Raw genomic sequence first — 5813 nt, forward strand, 5'->3', positions numbered from 1 at the left:
TGTCTCAATAAATAAATAATAAATGTTCCTGAAATCTGCTGTACACATAGTAGGAACTCAAAAATGCTGGAGATTGTGATGATGGTGGTGACTGTGTCATGAAAGGAGCCCATCTCATTGAGTGCCAGTGTCACTGACAGGCTGTGAATCAAATGATTGACAAAGTCATAGGGCCACAGTGGATATCCTTCTGCTAGGAGTCCTGAGGTCTAGCCTAGAAGCTAAGAGTACATGTGACCCCTCATAGGCCCCCTGGGAATTTCAGTTGGGCCTGGCTGACTGGGCAGCAGTTCTGGAATTTCTCCTGATGAACGGAGCACTGGGCTGTGAGACCAGATACTGACAGGAGTGGCTAAAACCACGGTCTATTTTTAACATTAGGGCCAGAGTGCCCTGGCACGGCTAGCGGATCTCTGACCTAAGGCCCTGAGAAGCTCCTGAAATTATAGTGAGGAAGCTCTGTGCATACGCAACACACACATGTACACATCAAGGATGTTGTCAGCAGATAATACAAATAATGCGCCTTATCTATTTATGTAACTGCAATTTTTCAGAAACATTTTCTCCAGCAATGGAAATTAAAAGCACATATTAATCATGAGTATTTCAGGAGTAGAGGGTGAATGCTTAAGGGTGTGATGCCGTCATTGAGGTGTTTTGACTTTAAAAGGATTCTTTATATCCGGAAAGCAGAGTCCGGTGGGCTCTGACAGGAGAAATGTCAGAACACAGGACCCCTGGCAGAGCAGAGGTGGGTCAGTGTTTCCCAGCCTTGAGTGCACATTGTAATCACCTGGGGACTTTAAAATCCCGACGCTCAGATTGCATCAGGCCAATTAAGTCAGAATCTCTCGCGGGGGGAGGCGCGGATAGAGGGGGGACCCAGGCATCGGTGTTTTGCAGGTCCCCGGGTGATTCCCACGCACAGCCAAGGTTGAGAACCGAAATTTAGGTGGTTGGGGTCTGGGGAGAGAAAGCCGTGAGTCCAGTTAACCACGAGAGGGCGCGATGGAGCAGGAAACTCAAGGTTGGGCGGACGCCGCACATTTTTCTCTCCAGCATCAAACATCAGAGATTGGGACCTCTTTTACAGATAGAGACCGAGGCGCGTGGCCAAAGGTGATCGCGCGGGAACAAAACTGCACCACCCTGTCTTGTGCTTTGGGCATTTCACGGCTTCCGCTTCCAGGAAAGGCCAGGGAAGTTCCGCCTCTGTGGCTAAGCTTCAGCCGTGCAAGGCAGGGCTCAGCTTCGGTACAGTTCCAAACTGGGCGTCTGTCCTGGCTGAGTTCTCCAGCCTCCAAGACACACCTGTGTTCCTCCCTGCTCACTCAGGCACCTAGGGCAGGTCCCCCAGGCAGTGAGGGAATTTCGTAAGGGGAGGCAAGGAGAGAGAAGGCAGTCCTTTCTTTTTGTTTTTTAAATTGACAGATAAAAGTTGTATGCATTTGTGGTGTACATGTTTTGAAATATGTATACAGTGCAGAATGGCTTAATCAAGATAGTTAACATATGTACTACCTCACAGACTTACTTGTGGGAACGCTTAAAATCTACTCTCCTAGCAATTTTCAAGTATTGTGTACAATGCATTAATTACAGTCATCAGATTGTACAATAGATCCCTTGAACTAAGTCTTGCTGTCTAATTCTGTATCCTTTGACCAACACCTCCACCCTCCACCCCGACGCCAGCCCCTGGTGACCACCATTCCACTCCTTCCTGTCTCTGTGTTCCGCTGGTTTAAATTCCTCATGTGAGTGAGATCATGCGGTATTTCTGAAAGCCCCCATTTCTGCCTACACTGAGCCTGTCTTTTCTGCCGGCAGCCACAGGATGCACTCCTTTTGGACGGGAGCGACCTCAGTGTTTCCAGGTGAGTGGGTGTCCAGGAAGTGCCCAAGGAGTTGCCTCCAGGAGAATGAATCACTTAGTGGGAAAATAACAAAAACACTTACTTGCCAAGACGGTGAAGACAGTTTACCCAGGAACTGAAAGCATGTCTTTTTCCACTGCTGCCCTGATGTTGTCAATGGCAAGGAGACTGATTGCAGAAGCCAAGAAAAGGATTCTTGCCCCTTAAAAAACCTTTTGGACCACAGATGGTGGCCCGGGATGCTTAAACACTCTATGGGGGGCCGAGATCAGCGGATCACTTGAGGTCAGGAGGCTCCCTGCACTTAGAAGACTCAATGGAAACTTCCCCCGTTTAAAATCCTGAACCCGGTATCCCTTCTGAATCAGCAGAGCTCTTTGCCTTCCTAGCGAATGATCAGCTACTGAGCCTCAGCTGGGCCAAGAGGCATTTATTGAGTGTTCTGCATATAGTACATAAGGTCTGTGGAGTGAATGTCTGCTTCGTTGAGAAAATAAAGGTTTTGGCCAGGTGCGGTGACTCACGCCTGTAATCCCAGCACTTTGGGAGGCCAAGGTGGGCAGATCACTTGAGGTCAGGAGTTCAAGACCAGCCTGGCTAACATGGTGAAACCCCATCTCTACTAAAACTACAAAAAAAAAAAAAAAAAAAAAAATTAGCTGGGCATGGTGGTGTACGTCTGTAGTCTCAGCTACTTGGGAGGCTGAGGCAGGAGAATCCCTTGAGCCTGTAACACAGAGGTTGCAGTGAGTTGAGATCATGCCACTGTACTCACTGTACTCCAGCATGGGACAACGGACCAAGACTGTCCTCCAAAAAAAAAAAAAAAAAAAAAAAAGGAAAGTTTAGTAAATCCTTAATTTCTTCCCTAACCTTCCAAGTTTTTTTTTTTTTTTTTTTTTTTTTTTTTTTGATTTTTGAAATACAACTTTATTCTGATTCTAAACGAAAAGGAATGGGAATGACATAACAAACAAGATTTCACCACCTGAATATTGGATGTGACTGTAGCAGCCTTATACATTGGAAACTCAAGGAATCAACTGCGTTCCAAAACAGCTAAAATAGCAGGTCCCAAACAATGAAGGAGGTATTTTTTTAAACTGCCACATTCACTCCGAAGCCACTCATCTCCTTCAGCATCCCACAGATGAAGACAATGTCCGCCTTAGCTAGATGAATAATGAGGTGGCACACAACGCTGCACCGCTGACATCACAGGACACTGCCTATAAAACTAGACTTCTGAACGCTGGGCTCAGCTCCATTCTCACAGGTCATCATCCCTCATCCGGGAGAGCATTGTCTGAGCAACCCTCTAAGTCGTGCTCATACTGGCTGCCAAAGCTGGGTCCATGACAACTTTCCGTGGGGCAAGAGCAGGCAAATGGCAACAAATTCCAGAGTTAGGGTCTCCCATGAGCTTCCTAGCAAGCCAGAGAAGGGCTTTTCAAAGTTGTAGTTACTTTGGCCAGAAATGTTGTAGTACTGAAATTCTTCTTCGGTGAAGACAATGGATTCGCCTTCACTTTCCGTCTTAATATCCACTTTGTTGGCCACAAACACAATGGGAATTTTCACACACCGTACCAGATCTCTATTCCAGTTAGGGACATTCTTGTAAGTAACTCTCGATGTCTACGTCAAACATTAGATGCACACTGGGCTTGGAATAATAGCCATCTCTCAGTCCGCCGAATTTCTCCTGGCCGGCTGTGTCCCATAACATTGAATTTAATAGGTCCTCTGTTGTGTGGAACACTAGGGATGAACCTCAACACCCAAGGTGCACATACTTCTTCTCAAATTCACCAGTCAAATGACGTTTCACGAAGGTCGTTTTCCCAGTACCCATCACCAACCAATACAAGTTTGAACAGGACCTGGGCTCCCCTGCGCAGCCATCGCGGCCTTCCTTCCAGAAGCGTCTCGCGCCCGTCCGACGCCTCATTCCAAGTTTTATAGGCATTTGTACTCCTTTCTCTCACCTCTTCTTTCCTTTCCACATACCATAACATCATCCTGTTAAAGTAATACAATTCAATAGCTTTTTTTTTTTTTTTTGAGACCGGAGTCTCGCTATGTCGCCCTGGCTGGAGTGCAGTGCCGGATCTCAGCTCAACTGCAAGCTCCGCTCCCGGGTTCACGCCATTCTCCTGCCTCAGCCTCCGGAGTAGCTGGGACTACAGGCGCCCACCCACTCCCCGGCAGTTTTTTGATTTTTGTAGAGACGGGGTTTCACCGGGTTAGCCAGGATGGTCTCGATCTCCTGACCTCGTGATCCGCCCGTCTCGGCTCCCCAAAGTGCTGGGGATTACAGCTTGAGCCACCGCGCCCGCCCAATTCAATAGCTTTTAGTATAGTCACAGAGTTGACAACAATCACACTATCTGATTCGAGAAACTTTCCATCACCCCTAAAAAGAAACTCTCCTCCCATGAGCAGTTGCTCCCCGTTTCCCCTCCACCCAGCCCCTGGAAACCAAAATCTACTTCTGACTGACATATTTCTTTATTCCTGGACATTCATGTAAGTGAAATCAAAGGATATGTGGCGTTTGGACTGGCTTCTTTCACTTAAATGTAATGTTTTCAAGGCTCCACCCATGTTGTAACATTCATTAGCACTTTATTCCTTTTATTGCTGAATAGTAGTTCCATTGTAAATGGATATGCCACTTTGTTATACAGAACATGTGATTTCCAAATTCTTCTACTATTAGGTAGGTTGTCACCTTTTAGTGTTTTTGGTAGTAATCCTTTGAAGTACAAAGTTTTTAGTTTGGATAAAAGTCAACTTGTCAAACTGGTCCCTGGTTTTATATTTTGTCACTTGTTTTTTTTTTTTTTTTTTTTTTTTTTTTTTTGAGATGGAGTCTTGCCCAGTCGCCCAAGGCTGGAGTGCGGTGGCGCGATTTCCACTCACTGCAAGCTCCGCCTCCTGGGTTCACGCCATCTCCTGCCTCAGCCTCGCCGTGTAGCGGACAAGCACCCGCCCACTGTGCGCCCGGCTATTTTTTGTATTTTTAAGTAAGACAGGGTTTCACCTTAGTCAGGATGGTCCTCGACTCCTGACCTCGTGATCCACCCGTCTCGGCTCCCAAGTGCTGGGATTAACATGCTTGAGCCACGCCGGCTTTTTTTTTTTTTTTTGAGACGGAGTCTTCTCTGCTGCCCAGGCGGAGTGCAGTGGCCGGCTCTCAGCTCACTGCAAACTCCGCCTCCCGGGTTTACACCATTCTCCTGCCTCAGCCTCCCGAGCAGCTGGGACTACGGGTGCCCACCACCTCACCTGGCTAGTTTTTTGTATTTTTTAGTAGAGACGGGGTTTCACCGGGTTAGCCAGGATGGTCTCAATCTCCTGACCTCGTGATCCACCTGTCTCGGCCTCCCAAAGTGCTGGGATTACAGGCTTGAGCCACCACGCCCGGCCGATTTCTTAGGATTTGCTATGTACAAGATCAAGTCATCTGTGAACATAGATAGTTATACTTCTTCCTTTTCAATCTATATGCCTTTAAATTATTTTTCCTGCCCAATTGCCTTGGCTGGAACCTCCAGTACAATGTTAAATAGATGTGGTGAGAGCAGACATCCTTGTCTTTTTCCTGATCTTACTGGGAAAGCATTCAGTCTTTCATCGTTAAGTCTAATGTTAGCTGTGGGGTTTCCGTAGATGTCCTTTATTAGGTTGATGGAGTTGTCTTCTACTCCTTCTTGTTGAGTATCACGAAAGTTGTTGGAATTTGCCAGATGCTTTTTCTGCATCTATTGAGATGATTGTGTGGTTTTGTCCTTTATTCTATTAACATGGTGTAATACACTGATTGGTTTTCAGTGTTAAACCAACTTGGCATATCCTGGAGTAAATCTTGCTTGGTCGTGGTGTATAGTCTTTTTTTTTTTGAGACGGAGTCTTGCTCTGTCGCCCAGG

General features: G+C 46.7%; 1 pseudogene; it reads right to left on the reverse strand.

Annotated features, from left to right (window-relative positions):
- Nucleotides 1-3150: 3150 nt before the first annotated feature.
- On the reverse strand, nt 3151-3901 carry LOC108540892 (GTP-binding nuclear protein Ran-like; annotated as a pseudogene).
- Between the last annotated feature and the right edge of the window lie 1912 nt (nt 3902-5813).

This window comes from Rhinopithecus bieti, unplaced genomic scaffold (genome assembly GCF_001698545.2).
Source record: "Rhinopithecus bieti isolate Rb0 unplaced genomic scaffold, ASM169854v2 scaffold_20154, whole genome shotgun sequence".
In the NCBI taxonomy this organism is placed as follows: Eukaryota; Metazoa; Chordata; class Mammalia; order Primates; family Cercopithecidae; genus Rhinopithecus; species Rhinopithecus bieti.